This window comes from Pleurodeles waltl, chromosome 11, assembly GCF_031143425.1.
Source record: "Pleurodeles waltl isolate 20211129_DDA chromosome 11, aPleWal1.hap1.20221129, whole genome shotgun sequence".
Classification (NCBI taxonomy): domain Eukaryota; kingdom Metazoa; phylum Chordata; class Amphibia; order Caudata; family Salamandridae; genus Pleurodeles; species Pleurodeles waltl.
The window spans coordinates 527933018-527955346 of NC_090450.1; the positions used below are offsets into that span (position 1 = coordinate 527933018).

At 42.2% G+C, this 22329-nt stretch overlaps 1 protein-coding gene across 3 annotated transcripts in view; it reads right to left on the reverse strand.

Annotated features, from left to right (window-relative positions):
• The window catches only part of PLS1 (plastin 1), a 455585-nt gene that overhangs the window by 275748 nt on the left and 157508 nt on the right, over positions 1-22329 (reverse strand). The window contains exon 1 of one of the 3 annotated variants that reach the window (XM_069213919.1): positions 20691-20775. The exons of 1 other annotated variant lie outside the window; for it this stretch is intronic. The gene's annotated coding sequence lies outside the window, so the exon portion shown is untranslated. Of the gene's footprint in view, positions 1-20302; positions 20423-20690; positions 20776-22329 lie in introns of those variants that run through there. One more of the 3 variants, XM_069213916.1, reaches the window with a different exon arrangement.

The following is a 22329-nucleotide window of genomic DNA, read 5'->3' on the forward strand; positions in this document are numbered from 1 at the left end:
TTGTAAATGACACTGAAACAAACAAATGAAATGGCCTTAAGCCCACAGAAGTATACTAAAATAGAAGAGGTCATAAGCTTACGCTCGACCTAAAAAAACTAGACTGCAGAAGCCAGTAACACATTAACATAGGAAACTTGTTTGCTATGAGCATGTACAAGGGAAGTGCATTACAGGGACCCAGCTTTCACTTTCATTTAATTTAAAACAAAGATGCTTTCCATTTATTTGTCACTTGGAACGCAGAATCTTGTGTTTGTGTCAGGATGGAATCGCCTCCAGAAGCAGGTGTGATGGTTAAAAGTTGAAGTGGAAGACAGGAATTGGAAAGCTGGGAGACATCAGATAGACAATTTGATGAAAGGGTTATAAGATTGCTTTTACAAACTGCTGAATATGGCATGATGTGGAAGTCTGCATGTGAAACTACAGCAGGCTTTAAAAAAATGGCAACGACATAGGGTGAGCCTTGAAAGTGTCTGACCCGTCAAGTGCAAAGCTATTTCCTAGCACTAAGATGTCTACTGAACTCTCATATGATGATTATGGTGATGGAGTTTTTTGTAATTTTATACAGCGCAAACTCAACCCAAAATTACTGGAGTGCTTCACATGCGCACCAGGTATATTACACAAGGTCATATTCATTTTTTAGGGACAGGGAGATGAAGTGATTTGCTCAGAATCACAGGCTTTTGAGCTGATGCCAAGACTCGAATCGCGTTCCCCAGTTCCAAAGTCAGCAGCTCGGACAGTATCTCTACATATTTCTGGAGCACAGCTCCTATCCTATAAGGATGTCCTGCTGCTAACTGGTTAATGTAATAGTTAATATTTCCAAACAAATAACCATGTGTTCAAGCTCATTCCACAATATTCAGGCTAGAAATGAGAAGGATCCACCACCATTCTGCTCTAAATATACTCTCAGAGTTTTTAAAAGTCGAGATTTTCAATGTGTCCAAAAGAATAGCTGGGCTCGTCTTGTAACAGGCCTGTGAGGCAAACATGCTATATTAAAAGAATTCTCGACTTAATAGGTAGCCAATGCAGCTCTTTTAATGCTAGGGAGTCAGAGTCAAAATACACCTCATATTATACTTATATCCAGACCTTGCCATAGCAAAAGTATCCTGAGACATTCACCAGCTGCTTACAATGCACTTCTATTTTGACCTGCCCCATGAAAAGCTATCTTAGTACTGAGATATGCATATAGCATGATGAAATTATAATTCAACTTGCCCTAATGCCAGCTAGCCTAGTACTGAGACATGCACCAAAATCCCACAATGCACTTCTGTTCTGATCTGCCCCTAGCAAAGCTATCTCAACAATGGGATCTTCTCTAAGCTTGTCTGACCTGCCCCATTTGTGAGCTATTCTAGCTTAGCCACAGATCTCTCAATGAACCTCTACCCTGATCAGCACCATTTACTTTTGTCAAACTAATATATTTGGAGCTTTCATAATTTATCTCTATTCTTCCCTGTAGTATGCAAGGATCTCTCCGTTTTGTGACATTTACAGAGCTCTCACAATACACCTCTCTCCTGAACTGGACCATGCACTATCACAAAACCTACAGGACTCTCACAGTGTACATCTCTCCACCCCAGTGGCATGCATACATATCTTAATACTCAGGTGGCTTAGTGGATTAATGATTCCACTGTAGGGGCCTGTGCTTGACCTCATGGTCACAGGTTCAAACCCCGGGAGTCCACTCTGCCTTTTATGCCTCTGAGGTCAAAACAATGAGTTCTATTGAGTTGCATAACAATAAACATCTGTTATTCAGTGCCAAGATATTCTTCTGGGTGAGCGTGTGCTTTACAAATACATGTTATGTTATGCTACAAGCAGAGAGCTCTCACAATGCTTCTCTACACTGATATACACCATGCATTGCTATTACTCTACAGGTCTTTCAGAGTGCACCGCTAGCCTGCACCAACATGTAAGTACTGAGATATATACCAAGCTCTGATACCCACCTCTTCTCCGATAAGGACCATAAATGAAGAATGAATGTGATTTGAAAAGTGCAGCTGGTATCTAAAGGAGTGTTCTGGTGCCATGCACATTATCCACATATTGAAACCTCCACAGAGCTCTCCCAAAGTATGTTTACCCTGAGATTGCGTACTGGTATCCTAGCGCTGATCCCCTTACAGAACTCTTAAAAGTAAATTAGCTAAATGAATTAAAATAGTACATGCTCCCTTCATTAGACAGATAACGCAATTTGTCAAAGTTCCTGATGCAGACCAAAGCATAACCTTCAGGAACTCACATTTGACTTATGAATAGCTAAAATTACCCTTTCATCCTTCTTAAGTCAACATAGAGATTGACTGAGCACATTTATAAATAAAGTTGAATGTTTTATATGTTTCAGTTAATACAAGGCGAACTTAAAGCTAATTTAATAATAAATAAAGTAGACAAAAATGGGATCTGTTCCACTGTGTTGATTATTTGAACGCTATCAACTAACGTGCTTCGAATGCAGCCTGCATGTAATGTTGCAAATGTTCAAGGCTGATGCTGCCTGCTGTTTCAACTGTGCTCTTATTCAGTATTTAGTAGTTCACTGTTTAGTAGTGTAATGTCGTTTCCTTTTGTAAGTAAGTAAAAGAGGGTGACTGTTTCTTAATTCTGGGTGGCCTATTTTGCTATGTTGATTGGGACCAATCAATGTATCTTTATGAATGAAGCCAATGTTGCAACTTCACACCATGCAAAGGCATGTTTCTCAAAATGTGCTGTTTTTGGGATGTAGGCCAGAGCTTGTTACGTATTTTCACTAAGAAGTCTCCATGACAGGTTGTAATTTCACTCTTTACTTTAAATATTTCTGGAAATTGACCTTATGCCATCGATTTGTCTATTATGAATTATTCAATTCCCTGACTTACTAATCTTTTTTCTTTCTGTAATGGTTCTAAAAATTTAAATAAACCTTCATGATTTGGGCCTTGAATATTGTCTTGTATGGGGTTTCCCATGTGGCTTTTCCTTTATTTGCCCACGGCCTCCCATCCTTTGGAACTCTCAGTCAGATCCATCCAGTCGTTCCCTTTATGAATCAAAATCGCAGACACGATCTGGGTAACAATAAAGCTGTTCGTTAATTCAAGGTAATTCACTACAAATTTGCTCTGCAAAGTTTTTCTCCTGCACCTGTGTAAACAAGTAAGAATATGACTAACTGCAAAATAAAGTGGTATGAAGACGCTTTCCAGCCGTGCAGAAAGTTGCAGTGTTTTGTGTATTTTAATAAACTATATAAAATAGCTATGTTTTGTTCCAATATCCTAGATCAGATGCATAGAACTCTTTACACAGTTTGAAGGTCAGGAGCTCCAGCATCTCTAGAACAGCTCACTCGATTGCTGCATCTTCTGTAGAGTTCATGATGTAACGTCTCAGATAACAGATATATTAAGATAGCGCACAAGGTTAATGAACCTGGTACAAAGATCCTATCCTGCAGTTTCACTTTCTACCGTACTAGATATGTAGCCAGGAAGTCACATGCTCAAAGTCATATAACATAAAAAAGGAGATCAATGTGCCTGCTGCAGAAATGTGTGTGCACCCTGCATGTAACAGACTGTATTTGCAGCTGGACAGCTCTCAGGGTCAGCTTGCCTGCTGAGTTCTCTGTGTAAACTGCATACTACCAGGGACGGGGTCACCCCACTGGCTGTACCACAAACAGACAAATAAAACAATAGATCGTTTTATTTTCTGTTTCTGGCCCAGCCAGCAGTGCAGGGAGAGGCTGGGCAATGAGAGTGGGGAGGAGGGGAGAGTGCTCCTAAGTGCGCATAGTAAGCGCTATTTAAATACGATTACAATACAATACAATGTGTGTTTGGCATATTTCAACAGTGAAATGATGCTCGCCACTTTTGTCAGCTCAACTACCACCATTATAACTTATTCAAAACCTGCATCTTTCGTGCTTACCTACCCTCCAATGATCCTGATTAATTATATAGTCCTCGAGAAATTGCAATAGTGCAACATCCTTCCCCTTGAGTACTCCACCTAAATCACAGAAACGTTCAGGGGTTTTTGTGGGTACTTCAGTTATGGACAATAGAGTACCACTGAGTAGAATATCACTAATGCCAGCTCTCCCTTACCACCCTCTCTTTAAAGAAGACCTATCTAGGTTGTAGGCGAAATGGAGCTCAAAGGCAGCAGGTGAATTGCTACTAACAAATGAAACTTTCATAGCTCAGAAGAAGGTAGTGTAAGCAAAATAGAGGGTAAGGAAAGACAGGCTTGTTTCCAGACTTTTAGGGGTAATGATTTAAAAACATAAGTATGTGAAGCAATGTGAAATCTTATATTTCCATTGCCAGGGGTAGAAACTGTACATACTTTTCGAAGCTTAAATCCTTTACTTACTCTTAGTTCCTCCATAGCTGTTTACTTACTTCTGAGGAGCTCAGTGAAGGCAAGGGGTGGTGACTAGGTCATAGAGCCTCGTTTACTTTTTGTTTCTACTGATCAGGGATAGCAAGGGTCATGGCAAGAGTAACAAAGGGAAAGTCATGCTGCACATATGTTTGTTTTACCGCTGGGACCTGGGCACTGTTTTTCACGATTGATAAATAAATGGCTATATAACAGGCTAAATGTAAAGTGTTCGAGCCATTACTGAGAGCGAACCAAGTACCCAACACTCCAAGGGCATGCAAAAAAAAATGTAAACGAGATTGTTGACTTGGTTCATGAGGTAGAGACTCTGTTTAGTAGTGATAGCAATACTTTGAACCCTGATAAGCCTCCAATGACAAATTATCCACTTCGGATGGGAAAAGGCTCTCAGATCACTAGTAAAAAAAACGAGCAAAAACAAAAAAGCATGAGTGGAAACTGAGAAAAGATCACTTAACAAAATAAAATAAAGTTAAATTTTAAAAATAAAACTTTGCAACTTTGGTTGTCCTGCTTGGCACGTTTTTGCCAGTCACAAGCCGAATGTTCGCGGAGTACTGGAAGTTAGAACACAATAGTACCTTGTCGGGAGCAGCAGACGGCCACTAAGTAAGTTGAAAATAATTAGTGCTTGATTCCTGCTCCACAACGAGGTACGAAAATGATGCCAGAAATGCCTTGACGAGTTAAGAGGCTGTAAAGAAGAGTGCCACACAAACCAACAAATGGTGAGCGACAGGTGGGCTCCAAGCCCTTTACTTAACACTACAGTGTATCACATGGAGATGCATGCGCAAGCACATGCACTTGCAGGCTCGACCCTAAAAAACAAAACAGCAACTAATGCTGCTACACTTGAGGGGAACTCTGTTGTATCTTGTAGTGCACCTCCTTCACATACACACAGAAAACCTACTGCTATTTGTTCCAATTGGTTTGCACCCCCTTTTGACAGTAACTTTAGACAAGCCTGAATAAACTTCAAAACACAAGACCCTGCCCAGCAGATGGAGGAGCCTTCTTCCCCATTGTGCCCTAAACTGATGCTTTACTGTGGGATATAGAGGAATTAAAGAGCTAGTGCAAGAACTGGGCTTTGAGGCCCCAAGAAGTTTTTATGGTTATCAAATCAAATACATTTCAATTCTTGGTCAAAAGATTGCAAATTAGAGCAGTTTTAATCTTCCCCCTTCTAATCCCTTCGTTGGTTTAGGCAACTGTCAGCTGCATTCTTCTAACTCAGTAGTGCTGGGCCCCATGTGTGTATTTCTGTGTGCAGCCCAAGCTGGAAACAGAGCAGACTCAGGGCCCCAAGGGGAGGCTAATCAGCGATTTTACTTGTTTCTGATATGACCAGAGATTCTGTGGCGAGAGATCATAATGGAAGGGGGGTTGATAGTTTACATGGTTAATGTCCCAAAATTGAGTCCTCATACAAGGGAGGACAATGATTCTCTGAAAAGTAAAGTAATCTACTTGATTAGGTGCCAACAAAATTGCTTATCCCTTGTCACAGACTGGGTGTCTGCAAGCAGTCTGAAACTCAAGGATGACAAAACGGTGGAACATGTGTTGGGAATAACAGGTCTTGATGACTGGAACTGCCATGCCCAGAAAAAACTAAGAGAATTACCTGAGCCTGCCCAAGCAATGATAAGTCTGGGTTTCTGGAGAGATGACAAATGTATGATGGAAATACAGGCCAGAAAATCTTTAGGATCCGATTTTGGCACCTTGAGATCCCTCAGAAGGTTCTTATATATGTTGCCATAATCCACTTGGAGGATAGTGGTACAGGGTCTAATTAACTCACTTCTAGACTATGGTTACTCCCTCTACTTTCAAGTCCACACTAAGTGATAAAAATACTCCAAGTGGTCTAAATGCCACAGCCAGAGCCTTTGACAACATACCTACACACCAATCAGCCAAACCAGCCATGATAGCCCTTCATTGGCTTCCGGTTCAAAAAAAGAATTCATTTCAAGGCTCTGTGCAACGGGCCATCCATGGAACAGGCCCACTCATCACCTGTAACCTACTTGCCTGCTGTCCTAGGGAGGCCTCTTCGATCAAGCAGCCAATCGCTCCTGTCGGTGCCCAAGATCAAAAGAGTGAGAATTGGTGGCCCCTCCTTTGATGATCTTATTTCCAAGCTTTGGAACACCCTTCCTGCCTCCCTCAGAAGTCAGCAGTTAGGAGTGTGCTTTAGAAAACTTCTCAAAATCCACCTTTTCTGAAGCATGGGTTTTAGCCAAAAGGTTTATGCGGGTATTCTGAAGCTGTTGTTGCAGCTAGCGCTGACAGGCCTGGTTGGGTAGCTAGGAGCGGTATAAAACCAAGTGAATTGAACTGAATTGAATTGTTCGTATAGATATAATAGGAGTTCAACGTTTGTCAAGGGAATGGGTAACATATTATATAATAATAAAGCTTACCCGTAGAAAATCAAACTTTGAGGATGGACTCCTGTGCCTTGGCTCGTGCACCATCCCCACAAATTCCTTAAGATCCAGGTTAAGTCGAGTCATTTTCCCCCTTGCCTTTACCAAGATGACTCATCTATAATTTTAAGGAGCTATGCTCAGCCCAGAGACAATCAGTCCCTTTGTCTAGGTTTCCTTCACCGGGGTGGTTGCCCTCTAACGTACAAGAGCTACGCTCAGTCCATGGAAGATCAACCAATTTATCAAGATTAAGCCCTTCTGTTTTAACTTTAATATTACCTGACCCTTATTGCCAACCCCTCTTCCTGAGCCTAAATGGCACCCTATCTGATGTCGACAGAGATGGGCCTGGAGGCCTTGGGCGTCCCACAGGGAAAGGGTGGCTATACAATTGGACCAATCCACCCGGACCATAGCTGTTTTTGCAAGGACATGGATGATGTGCAGCCCCTATCATTTACGTCTGGAAAATATTGAACAGGTGCGACATGACATAAGCTGGATGATCTGGAGAGGTTTTATTTAGTTGACACCTTTCCTGTTTTAAAGTTCCTAGAAAATTAGTTAACTGATGCAGTCTATAGGCTTTAGTTTAAAACCTACTTCATTAGGATCAAGTAGATTAGTTGTGTGGGTAAAAATAACATTCAATTGTTTCATCAAAACCTTGCCGATTGACTCCCCATCTATTCTGGGATTAGGTTTAACAGGAGCAAATGGAATAGCGTTTAATAAAGATCCAGTTTATAATTGAGTGATTAGACATTATAAGGAGTCACTAATCTTTGCTGTGTTAGACTTGCGTTTGTCTACACTGAACGTGAAGCACCCTCTTTTGATTTGTGGAGACTTAAATGTGACCTTTGAACTGCTATATTCTATGCTTATAGTTAAAGAAGGTGAAATCTAAGTTAGAGGCCCAGATTAGGCCTTGTGTGTTCTCAGAACATCAGTTGTTGTACAACTTGCCCAGTTAATCATAGTCGTTGTGGCTGCAATAGGCGATCAAAATCTGATCTTGCAAGATCGTCTAGCTTTTTTTAGGCAGAAATATAAAAGCAGGAATTACAATTTCCTGTTGGAAACAATGATCGACTTCACAGTGATGCATAGAATTGATGGCGATCACTCTCTATTGCTCCTTTTTATGTATTGCAATTTAATGTCTCTTTTCTTCTCCTGCAGCACGATCTCTGCCGAAACACAAACTGGGACCAACCAAAGGTTCATTAGGTGGCCAAGCATATTAACTAGTGAGGAAACACAAACACAAATAAATAATGCATTTTATTTAACACTGGCTCCTTTTACCAATCATCATTGGTGGGAAGTCCCAATTGTTACCATTTTCTGTTTGCCCATATTAAAGGATTACTCAAATACGAGCCAAGAACCATCAATGCAAAGCAAAAATGCAAAAAAGAAAAAAAACATGGTATTCTAGTAATTGATGTAAAGCTAAGTTTTTACCTTAACCTAGCACTCAAATGGTGTATTCCATCTTTGATAAGAGCTGCTAGATCGCATTATAGGTGCACTATCGATGCAAGTAAGCAAAATTGGGATGATGCTGTTTGAAAAGATCTTATAAAGGCATCCAAGAGCAGAGCTAAGACTTCTTTTTGGCATACAGTCACTCATGGATGTAAAGAAGGTAATACCACCATTGGTCATTTCATCAAAGCTGCTTCTTTGTTGCAGAATTTTGAGGATCTACAGTCTAGTGAACACCTAACAGGACATAAGTTAGAATGTAGATGTTGAGTAGAAGATGACATTGTTGGCTGCGTCTAACTGACATCTAGTGGCGTACATGACTAAGGGGGTTATTCTAACTTTGGAGGAGTGTTAATCCGTCCCAAAAGTGACGGTAAAGTGACGGATATACCACCAGCCGTATTACGAGTTCCATAGGATATAATGGACTCATAATACGGCTGGTGGTATATCCGTCACTTTACCGTCACTTTTGGGACGGATTAACACCTCCTCCAAAGTTAGAATAACCCCCTAAGTCTTTATTCTCTGGCTTTTCCCAACATAGCAAGAGAGTAGAATGCATGCACACATCCATTCTTTAAGGGGCTGAGTGGTATGTTGTAATAGATAGTATGAAACGGTATTGTGCTGACCACTTCAGAATAAGAATGTACTGATTCAAAGCTAGGAATGTTTTGATGAGCGGATGGCTGTGAAAAACACAAAAGTCGAGGTTGGGGATTGGGTGAAGATAAAAAATCCAAGGAGAGGTGGTTTGATGGATAAATTCAGTCAACCGATAAAGGCTATCAAGGTATTTGAAAATGCAGTAAAAACAGAAGACCATCACATTTGGAACTTGAACAGGGTTGCTGTTTGGAAGAGAGCTTTATGCGAGGAGCTTGTTATCAATAACAGGAATGAGTCAGAGAAGGTCACAGAGGAATTTGGTGATAGTGGTAAAATGCAAACCATCAAAAGGAAAAGCTTATGTATGGGTAAGAAACCAGCCTTTTTCGATGACTGTGTAAATTTTACTTTGTGTAAATATTATTTGTGTGTATTTGTATCACTTGGTAATGTGTATTTTAGCATGTATTGCATGGTAATATTTGGTGTGCAAAATAGGTAGGATTGAACCTGTTTGATTTGCATTCTGGGGGAGGTGTGTGGTATGTTGTAATGCATAGTATGGAATGCCAGTGGGCTGACCACTCCAGAATAACAATGTATTGGAGCTGCCAAGTGGGAGTAGTCAGACCTCAGAATGGATGAGGTCTTGATACTTGAACCTTTTACTAATAATAAAGAAGATATCTCATCTACAACAAGTGTGAGACCCTAGCATTTTCACAGCCTGTCCGTCTATATCTATCTAGAACATAACAGTGTAAAATAAAGAAGAAATTATATTGTAAAGCAGCAGTACTCTTGTGAGTGGTCCTGAGAAAATAACTCTGAAGTGGGGCTAAAATGCCTGAGAATTGTGGCCGGACCCCTGGAGCAGCGGTTCTTAAACTTTTCACTTCTGGGGTCCCCAGTGAATAACTACTGGACACCAGGGACCCCCACCTCAAAAAATACCAACACTACAGAAACAAGTATACATTAACTACATACATAAGTTATCAAAGCAGCTGTCACTGATCCCCATGGATCCGCTGACCCAGGTTTAGAATCGCTGCCCTAGTGGTTCCTACAATGCATTTGACTTCCCCAGAAGTCAAAAGGTTACCGCTGGAACCGATGGTCTACTGCAAATGAAGGATATTCCTTTGGAGACAGTTAATGGAAGACTGCTGTATCCAGGTAGTAAAACACTCTAGCAAGTGAACTCTGCCCATGCCGTATCTGTCAGAGGTGATTCAGTTTCATCTCAAAGAAATCCTGCCGCTGCTTGAGTCAGCTTATACATTATTGGACTGGATAAGGTATCTTACAACTTCAGAATACAGATCTTATCTGTAGAGGAGGGCGCTCCCGCCTTTCTGTAGCAAATCGTTTTTCAATAATTCATCCAACAAGAATGAAAAATCCTTTACTCAGAGTTTCTTGAAAAGTATGCAGAGATAACACATTTGAGAACTAACGTCATAATTCCTGAGCTCTATTATCAATGAATGGCGCTGTGAACAAATAGCTGGGCCATGGAGACCAGTGTTTTCCATCAGGCTACAGGGTTACAAACTGCTGTTTGACCTTCATACAGTGAACACCATACACAGTTCATATTACACCGAATTACATAAAGGTCAGTGTCAGGTAATGTAAGTTTTAAAATCAAGAAGGAACTCTTAAAATAGTCATACACTGTGCTTGAAGGTGGGATCCAAAATCATGCAATGCCACTTTTTGCAAAGACCCGCAGTTTCCTGACGTTTGCCAATTCAACAAACACTTTACTGGTTAGTAAGGAGGCTACCAAATGACCCACACGTTTCAGTTCTCCTACATGTCCATCTGTCACCAGGTTTTTCACATGGGCACCTCCAGATTCCACGGGCTATCTACCTCATGCAGAGTCCACCAGGGTTCCAGCTGGTTCTCTGCCTTCTTCAATCTCTTCAATGGACCACCTTGAGATTCCAATCACTGGTAACAGCACTAACACTTCCAATACACTGAAGAGACAACTCTCCTTGAAAGTTTCCTCTGCTACAGGCATTCGTGCCTGTAACATCTTATCTAAACAGGAATGTCCAGCATGTACCTGAATGACAATGTCGTCAGGACAGCATTCCCCCTATTCACCAAGAACAACAAGCAACAATGAATTCAACCCTGGCCTAAAAACATGAACCTGGATGAATTTTAATCCCATATTTCAACCAATAGAAAGTCACCCCATTTTACGCTGGACATTAAATGCACCTTCAACAAGCACATCATCAGAAAACCAAGGTGTCTTGGTACCAGCTCTCTCTAATAAAATTGAAATCCTTCCTTTCAAAAAGTGACTTCAGAAGAGCCATCCAAACATACTTTTGTACCTGGATGATGACAACACTCTGCTCTGCAGCCTTGCAGATTACATATTGAGCCCCCTTTCAGGATATCCTGCATGTCAATGTATGTCTTAACTACTGAACGAAATATAACCATATCACTATCACCATGATGGAACTTTACTGGCTCCACTTGCTTGCCTGCTCCACTTGCAAAAAACAGTTACATCAACTACAAGGCCATATTTACTGGCACTCCACCTATCTGACTAAGAAGCTCAGCAACTCTGGTGCGGAGGGGGGCTCTGGGCACACCTGCACCCAACCACCATCAGGAGATGAAGGATTGAAAAAAACAACAGTCCTTCCACCATTTACGAACCCAGGGTCTGGAAATGCATACCTTCTTGCATCAGAACTGACCCAATCCTGCTCCAATTTAGGAAAGACATGAAGACTGACCTCTAAAGAACAATACCTCATGACCAAATAACAGTTCACCTCTAGGCTAAAAAACCAGCGTCTCCTCCAATCACCTTCATGACTGGAGGCGATGCTGGGATGGGATGTTGGGATGGGTATCTCCCCTGTATGATAAATGGGCATGTACTGCTTGTCCAATAATATGTGAATAGTGTCCAATAGTATGTGAAACTGGCATCCAGACTTTGTTTGGCTCTGTTACCATGCTAATCTAGTGCATGTAAAGAGGTCTAGGCCTGTCCATGGTAATATGAGGCCGAGAAAAAGTTCCATGTCCTGGAGGGGTGAGCTAAAAGTGCCCTCAAAGCTGGCACAGGACTCCTATCTGTGCCATGGGTTAATCACATCAAGCGTTGGTGGCAGCATACCACATTTTGTGAATCATTAATTACAACTAGATCTTTTTTTGTCAGAAAGGTTCTGACCCCACTCGTTTAAGATTTAGCTCAAGTGCAACCGTGAGACCTTTGCGCTGATCATGTGTGTATGCTTTTATGTGCAGTGTATGTATAGAACATACGTAAAAGTAGGATTCCAAGTGTGGTGAGCGTCTAAGTACAGAGAGAAGTGTGATCCATTTTGGAAAATCTGTGGTTTAGCAAGGCACAATATGGAATGTGAATACAACTTCCTTAAATTGTGCTGGTGTACTGGCTGAATATTGTGAATGGAGGATGGATTCCCAGACACAAAAGTAAGGGAGGATGGAGACAGGGTACCCTTAGAAATTCAAATCGAACCTTACTGGCTACAGCCAGCAGATTAGTTCTTCCTGAACACAGCCATTTGGTAGATGGTAGTGGTGCGGCGTGGGACTGCAGTTTCTGTTGTTGAAGGAGAGGAAGGTTCTAAGCAGGACCTGCCCTTTTGTGTTGCTGATTACTGCCTTGTGAAGTCGGATGACAACCATGTGCAGAGATCACACACTTCATTGTTCGCCTTGATTTTGATACTCCTGCTCAGATCCAGCATCATTCCTGCTTGCTATGAGAGACATCACTTTGCACAAAGGCTCTGTCTAAGAGACAGCCAGAAAATTACATTTAAAAAGTGAACCAATCCAAACTGGTTCCAAAGCCTTAGACACTGGTTCCACATCCCCCCTCTGGAAAATGAGTATAAATGTGAGCACCAAACCATCCCACTTTGCTTCAGTTCCAAGTTATTTTTTATCAAGGAAGGGAGGGATCCACAGAGCACTCAAAGGGCAGTTGTGTGACCATGACTGGTGTCTGCATGACAGTCAGCCTTCCAGAGGTAAGATACCATCACTTGAAGTCTCCATTTCACGCTAGAGGAGCTGATGGTCTGCCTAAGTGCTTAGAAGTCTGCCTGACTGCTAAAAGAGTGAAGGTAGGTGCCTGGCCTTGCAAAAGGAGAGACTACCCAGGAGGAGATTACCAACATTTACCTGGCATGAGCAACACCCAAGGGAATCTGAGTGCCTGTGTAAGTGAAGCCACTAGTGACCAGAGCTATATGAGACCTCCTGGTCTCCCGGAGCAGTGTGTCTGAAGAACTAGTGCTGCTGCTTCCTGATGTTGAAGCAGCCCCAAGAAGAACAGTCATAATCATAGATGCAGAAGCCCAAATAAGGCTATGAGGCTGCAACACACCAAGACGATGACCTAATAAAGACCAAGCTCAAAGGCTGCAATTGCCGTGACTGACTGCCCGTCTAAAACCAACCTATGCGGCTCCATCTGCTGAAGACATGAACCAACCTGCAGGCCAGCTACACTGATCTCCACCAAAGATCTGTGACCCGAGTGAGGCTTACTGCCCCAACTTCGCACCACAGAAGTTTCTCTTACAGGAACTGCTATGCCAAGTGCACCCACGTGTGCCACCAGAGATGCAGGTCCACTGAGCAGGCAAATCTGAACCTAACTTTAAAAATAATGAAAGACAAAGTGCAGAGAACTTATTAAGGGTTTTTCACTCCTGTGAACTCCTCGGTGAAAGCCACTGAACTTGTCTATGCATTAACGGTGCCCACTGTGCCACTGGATTCAAGCTAGCCTGGTGGATGAAAGGTGATACCCTGAAACCAGTCCCAGGATGCTTGTTTCCGGTCCAGGGAGGACCTAGCCTAGCAGTTCGGACTGGACTGTTCCCATGGGAAACAGGGTCAAGACTGATTTGCATATGGCTGGGTCCACATTGGTGTGGCATGATGAGCAAACGAACAGTGAATTAAACCCAGATCTGTGACTGGGGGTGAGTGTTTGAAAAATGTCAGCACTCCGTCCATCATCCTTTTGTGTTGCTACAATTGCCCCAAGTGGAAAGGGTATGCCCAGACGTGGGTCCCGTGCTCAGTGTCCCACTGGATTCAAGCTAGCCTGGATGATGAAGGGTGATACCCTGAAAGCGGACCCAGCATGCTTGTTTTCAGAGCAGGGAGGTCCTGGCCTGGCAGTTCGGGCTGGATTGTTCCCATGGGGGACAGGGCCAAGCCTGATTTGCATATGGCTGGGTCCAAACTGGGGAGGCATGGTGAGAAAAAGAACGATGAATGAATCCAGATCTGTGACTGGGGGGTGAGTGTTAAGTTTCAGCCCTCTGTCCATCATCCTTTTGTGTTGCCCAGAATACAAAGCAATCTGCATCTGTGCTTGATCAATGCAGATGGCCAAATAACACACTGGGGACCATCTACTTTAGAGGTCCTAGAGAGGGCACCAGAAGGGTACAGATCGTTACTGGGTATCATAGAGGAGATCAGAACCCTCTAAATGAATCTTTATTTAAATGTGTGGTGTTTCCTTATGCTGTGAGGTTGAATCAGTTTCTTTTTAACTAAAAAGCACTGAGCTGGACAATATATTTAGTGTATGTTGCTTGATTCTTGAGCTCTTGACCCCCCTCTTCTGGAAGCGTACCTCCCCGGGGAACCTGGGACTCCTTGAACTCAACTCAGAGTCAAGTGCAGAAAGAGTTTATTTGGACCAGTTTGCAGAGCCACAGCAGGACATACCTCAGAAGCAAACAACCCCAACCACCACAGCGGTGGCCCACTAGCCTCACTCTGCTGTGGGGTTTTTCTGAACAGAGTCTGACACTGTGCATTGCTGTGCTGTCATTTGGCTATGCTGTCTTTTGGATAGGTTCATGCTGTAGAAATAACACATACATACATACAAGAAGTTAATATCTCCAATGTCAGCAATATTACCTTGCCTTCTGCAAGGTGCGTAAAACTTGGCTGTTTAGTATTACAAACGAACCTCTAATGAGTGGGGATAGTTAGCTTTCAGTGGCAGAACACCTTTTTGAATACTTGTGCAATATACAAATCATAATTTATTCATCCGTTCAGTTAATTTATTGATTTGTTCAGTGGTAGCTGATTGCTCCACTGGTTGTGTAGGCTCTGTTGTTAGGAAACACCCTGACTCCAAATATATGATTCCCATGCTGCCTTGGGTACAAAAGGGCTCATGTGTAGTTCACGGTCTAGCATGCTCTGTTGTATCTGAGAGAGGGTACGTGTGATCAGTGTGTTGTGCGGCTTGAGGTCTTGCTTCGCCATATGGCATTGGTGCTGTACTGTGTGTGAGTGAAGCCTGTCTACGGAGTTCTCTTGACTCTAAAATGATGACTCTGTAAAATGTGGGATAATTTGTTGGGAACTGCCCACTAGGTTGCTTTGGTATATTTTAATAACTATTGACTGGCGACTCTCACACATATTTAACAACGACAGGCCGGCATCATGACGTATCACCATGCCAATATGTGCTTGTTGGAAATGCGTAATTAGTTCAATGTAACAAATCAGCATCTGTCACTGCTCTGAAAGAAGTGCAAAAAGAGGGGCACCGGGGTGCAAATTAAAGATAACCATACTGCCAAGTCATTGCAGGGGCACTCCCAAATACTACCATCACATGTGATCTGTCAAGAGTACATTGTGGGTAACTGTTGCAGGGGCTTTGGGTTAATAACCTGAGAGACTGATCACTCTAGTTACAGATCTCTTAGACTCCGTATCGGACAGCAGTAATTTCAGAGCAATGAAAATTGTACAGGCTGTGGTCTTTGGCATCAGAAATATCCTCCAGGTTTCATAAATCTTGCAGTCAGTTGTCAGAGCAAAACTATCCCTCTGGTTGCACTAATCCAGTACGATCGAGCCTATGAAAACCGAACTATCCTTCGGGTTACAAAGCTCCTACAAGCTCCAGGAGCAAGTAGCAAATCTACCGCTTAGATTACATAGATTCTACAAACTCTGGTTTATGACAATAGAGCTATCCCTATGCAGGTTGCGAATATCTCACATCAGTATGCATCGAAAAACAAAGGTATCCAAAAGGTTATACATATCTTACAAGGAAAATGCTAAGACAGCAAACATTTAGACCATTTAGCTTATGTTTTAAAAGATGTTCCATAAAGAACATGCCCAAAATTTAGACAGCAAATCTATCTGTTTGGCTGTATATGATATTTCTCGCAAGATCAGCCATGAGTTAGCAGTGCTGGGCAGGATATCAAAAGCAGACCTCAAAATCAAGTACTAAATGCACCATGATATGGAGTGAGCGAGTATAAAAAGGTTCCACCCACACTCATATTTTGAATAGATGGACCAAGCATTGCAGTTTACTACCGCAATCTGCCTCAGTACCTTGCAGCAATACCTCTCTATGGAAGCAAAACCGACCCACCCTGTAGCAGACCAACAAAATATTGCCTGCCTTTCCTATGCTACAATAAAGAAACGTGTGACAGTGATCTCTAAATATTTACTGTTTATTTTTAGGAGATACAAAGCGATATGATATGAGTTATTTGAAAGAGTTGCAGAGCAAGAGTAATCCTAAAACAAGAGACAATGAAAAGAACCTGGAGGAGGGAACAGAATAAAACTACAAAATGTCAAATGAATGAAGTGGGATAGAAATTTAATTAACTAACTCCGAGACAGACCTGTTTAATGCTGGTCCACGTGGTCTGCAACCAGGTCTCATTTTCAGTGATCTTCAACCTCTAACTTGAACTCTTAGGAACAATCCTTGCATACAAGAACATCAACCTCCATCAATACAATAACAATACCGAGGTCCACTTTAGGATTCCGCTGTAGAGGGCAAAAACCAAAAGGAGGTCTGCCCTTCCACCACTGGAGCTGGGGAATTGAAGGCATACTTGGAGTACCACCTTTGATGGCAGGGTTTGCAGTGAGTACAGACAGTAACAAGCACATGTTCAATAACCGCTCTCAGCATTAAACCTCAATGGTTTCACCACTCACCTATCAGGCAGATTTAAGTCACTTGGCTTCCACATCAACAAGATGTTGAATATTAAGACAGGTACTGCAAAAAATGTACAAACAGTAGGGCCCAGCTATCCCTCAACTCAAGGCATGTGTCCCTGAACCGAACTTCAGAACACCCATCCGAAGACTAGCTAGTTCTTTTCACCTGGACGGTGGCAACAATCTCCTCACCCAAGTCCTGACTCCCCAAACGAAAGTTTCCTACACAGGGGAATGACTTATTAAGGTACTGAGATACTGCTGGAACACCTTAATGCTCAACAAACTTAATTCTTTCTCTCTGTCTACCAGCTTCACCTTAAGCATCCTATGTGCCGCTTTCAAGAAAGAGAACTTCAACTCACCAAAGTAAGTGGCGAGCGTGATCGGGATCTATAGTGAACTATGTAATACTCAAGGGACACACTTTGCCTGCCAAGTGCAAGAAGACTAGATGGGAAGCCTTCTTGTGCTGTGCATTCAGAATCTAAATCCTGACAAGATCGGATAGGCTCCTTCCTTTCTCAATCTGCAGAAGGAACTGAATGCTGATCTTTTTAAAGCACATGTAGTCCGCAAGTTAACGGCCATAGGGCACACTGACCATACATGAAGTTGAACTTGCTTTACCCTTACCATATTATCCCCTTTCCTACTGCTTTATAGATATTTTTGCGCTGTACAAACACACATATGTACATATTCACACGCAATACATTTACATAAACTGAATATAACGAGGTTTATGAATGTTGTCAGACGTTCTCCTGAAAGTGTACCGTGGATCCAGACGTCATAGGCCAAAACAGAACATTCCTACTCCAAGAGGATGCAAGTACATTATCAATGACAACAATAAAAGATGGAAATAGAAATACATAGAAGGGCATTAATACGGGCAAATGAAGGATAAAGCAGAACAAGATTAAATGTGGATATGAGGATAGGCAGCGATATCATAAGTATAGGGGAGTAAATGAAAATGATTTTTTTGATCGGCTAACAAATTATTTTCCTCACAAAACCCCACAGACACATACCAGGTTATCCCGAAAAGCATAAGCTTAAATGTTTGGCTTGCTTGTGAAACAGTCTACTAAAATGTCATGAATACCTAACTATTAAGGTATTATTGGGTTGGTGCACTTTCTGAGATTATTATTTCTAACTTATACACAGTGTAGTCACCCGAATCCTGTCGTAGGGTGGTGAAATTCACAATTCTATACCTACCACACACGATTCATTGCACTGCACTTTGAAAGCGAAGGATTTATCTCTTCTAACCCAGTGATCAGCATTTTCCAGTTCTATTCTAGGTAGCATGGTTTAATGGCTGTGTATGCTATCAGGGCTGTTTAAAGGTCTGACCCATTTGCAGGCAGCAGTTACATAGTAACTTGAATGCTGATGAAGGGAAACTTAAATCAAGATGTGTGCCCTCTAGCATAAAAATAGGAGGTGGCGAACCTTCGTCCACTAGAGCCGGATCCAGGACAGATTTTCAGAATATCAACGCTGGATTCGTGCGCATAAAAGCAATCTAAACCAGGATTAATTTACAAAGCCAGGGACTATCCTGAAAATCAGGAATGGGCATGGAACTCAATTGTATAGTATAGTACTGTACCCTTTGTGAAGCCTAAAGCTCTTTCCTGGGTGGTACGTTTATATTATGTATAGGGCTTCAAACATCTCACGAAGTCGTCGAGTGCTCCAATTTGCATTAGGCTCCTGGGGCATTCGGAGGGCAGAGCACAGAGACTGCTGCTAGTGGTTTGGTCACCATGAGACATGCTGATGAGGTGTGTGAGGGTTATTGAAGTATGCAAAGACCAAAAATGCACAATACTGGCAAGGCCGACTCAGTTCAACTGCTCCTTTTTTGTAAAGTGTGAATAAGAACATTGCTCATAAATTGACTAGCAACCAAAACTTTTAGGATATGCCTGGGATGGGGCACCAGCTTTGACGAGAAGCATTCCTTCATTTTTAAAAGTGCACTGTGTTTTATCAAATACTCAACATTTCAACGACCCCTATTAAATGGGTGCATGCTGAATCTACCTCAGAAGGACGACAGGCTTCAATGAGGCTGGAAAACTCAAGCCCACAAAACAGAAGCAGGTGGCTGCAGGGGCGCTGAACCAAAGCCCCTCTCCGTATGTCATGTGGTATGGAGTGTTTACATGACATCTGGCAGATAGCTAACGTGGCCTGGACACAAACCTGAACAAAAATAAAACCATGTCAATGAAAAATGAACGCTGACGCTGAGACCATCTTGTCACAGCAGCACATGGTGAGAGCCTTGATTGTGCCACTTTTATTTACTGAATGGCTTCACAATAGTTATGTCAACTCTTGCGTACCCATACAACACTGCACCACCAGCCAATGATAGACAGCTGCTACACCTAGGGCAAAGCACTATACATGGGTGTACAATGTAGGTTCAGGAGGGCCAGATCCATGCCACATTTTCAGGACACTCACCTACAATGAAACTAAAAGGAATGTATACACATAGGCAGAAGTAATCCTGCAAATCTGGCTTGAATCTGAGTCGCTACCTAACAACTCTTCTCTGAGGTACACACAGGGGCTTACATTTTTATACAGTTTTCTGCAACAGAAATGAATGGGACCATTGGAGATCGTAGTTATTTGGTGAAAATTCCCAAAATGTGACAAGAGTTTGTCATGTATGTCCGGCTCAACTGGCAAAAACTGGTGAATGTATAGGATACCACGAACAGTGGCCAAATCTCCCCAGTGCCGTTTCGTGGGAGAAAACACCTGTCACCTTTTGCAAGCAATATTCATCACTCGAACCAAATGCTGATTTCTCAACATTCACCCATCATGTTTTTAATTCCATCTTGTCAGGGCAGAGATTGTAGAGATTGGCATAAAAAACAGACCCATTCCGGGGGAGGGTAGGACAGGAAAATAATGCAATTCTGGGAACAAATGAAAAATGTTCAGTTACCCCTTTCCCCTACTACTAGCCCTACTCCTTGTCACATGCTGTTTTCAGGCGTCTGACCATGGTTACCAGCTTCAATCCAATAAGCATACACCCAAAGAGTCTCTGCCTATCCACCCAGCAGCTAAAACTTAAAGTAAAACAGTGAACTTTGTGCTAACTAGCCACTGACAAGACAAAAGAAGGCTTTTTAAAATCTGTAAAAGTACACAATGTAGGAGACTTGCCATACCTGACTAGGTTGATCATATAAAGTGGGCTGCACAAGTGGCGCTCTCGTGTAAATCTAGCACTGAATTTCCTAATCGCATCCACGCCGAAGTCAGCGCCTGAGCAGAGAAACCGGGAGTGACTCAGAACAAAGAGCTGTGCATACTAATTCACACCAGGAAAGAACTTTGCCCTGCTGGCCAACCTCTGCCACAGGCGTGGTGCGCCGTCACATAATACCAGCACAGGAACAACAGATAAAGCCATCTGACGTGCAAGTAGATTGGATCTGCATGCAGCTCCATCTACCAACATTGCTATTTCAGATGTGTTTTGTCTCTACTTTTTCTTAGATCTGACGTTAGCCAATACCTTTTGATTTGACTAAAAGCATATATATAATAATATACCTGTGTAGGCTTTCAGCAAGTAAGCGTGTTTCATCCACTGGTCTGTTGTTGGGTCCGTCCTATTTTAGCTCCACCGACTGCAGCATGCCGCATTAGGCAGTGTGTCATACCACCTCAGTCAATGGATAACTTCACTGTGAATGGTGGCATTCTGTTTTTTTTCCAAAGAGCACATTCACACACAAAGTAGTTCCCTTCAGTGTAATGGACTTCTTTGGCAATGTGTGCTTTTAGAGACGAAAAAATACTTTTCCTTTTAGCCTATTTTTTTGTTTTATCCTGGTGAGGGCCTGGCAACTCCCCTAACAATAACTGTTTGCAAAACCTATGACAAAATAAAACAAACTTTGTCAGATCTAATATGTTGGCAGACAGGCCGACTTATTGGCTTTACCAATTTTTTTCATTTTTTTTTTAAATAGTTGTAGAGATTCCTCTCCTATTTCCATCTAGACTCCCCAATTCCACACTGTCGCAGATTGTACCCCAGTACAGAGGCACATGCACAGGCTGCGAGTTTGGTCATTCTTTCAAATGGTGGACTCTCTGAGAGTGTTTAAAATAATGTTAGTCTATAACAGGATTGTCTAACAGTGGTGCCTGACAGCCAGATCCCGGTCACATTTTCAAGATAATCACTGGCTATGTAAATAATTACCATTTAGATTCATTGTATCTAAATGCATCTCAAATGGATATCCTGAAACTGTAGTGTGTATTTTGACTTTCTGGGCAACCCAAATCTATAGGAAGCATATTTTTGCAGGTATCTCTGTGAACCAAAGAAAACCCTCTCTCGGCACATACTACAAATAATAAACTCCACTTTAAATATCAGGCTACTGAAAGTGTCAGAGTGCTGTGAAATAACGTTACCCTGACCCATCTCAATGGTGCTGAAAATTATTCAACAATCCATCACAGGGGTGTTTTTGTTCTATTTTGGTCTTGTCAGTGTGATGTGGCCTCTGTGGTCTGAACTAAGGGTGCTCTGGATGATGGCTAATATCAAACACGTTCAGGCCTTGATTAGATGTGCCCATTATTGAGGTACTGTTTATCGCACCTCATCAATAACAATACCATAAGGATCATTTTTGACTGGATGCTTGAAATAAATCCAAAGTTTCTCACAATAATGAGAAATAACATACAGATTTTGGTGCTTACTGCACAAAAACCAATTGCCCTAGTATTTTCGGAGCTTTTTACCCTGGTAAATATAAACATGGGTGGCTTACCGATACTTACTGGCTTAAGGTTTGGAAAACCACGAGCCACTTGTAAAATACAAATAGGGGTTTGCACGGATGCAAATAGGGGTTGTACCAGCGCAGCAATTTAACACAGCCCTCATTATCGAGGTCTAAATGTTTTGATAACAGCAAAGGCGCTAGAGGAGCAGTTTATCTATGTATTAAGGTCCCCATAAGGTGGGTGCTTGTCTGCTTCAAGTGTCTTCCTTTTCCCAGTCTTTGACCACCTTCCTTACGGTAGGTAATTCACTCATGTGGCTGCATCATCTCACGCGAAGCTGGCACCTTTTCCAAAGGTGAATTATGGGTGCCAGTGACTATTCCATTACCCCTCTAAGACTTCCTTCTCTGCACCATTCCCCGCTTTGAGGTGATTCCACATT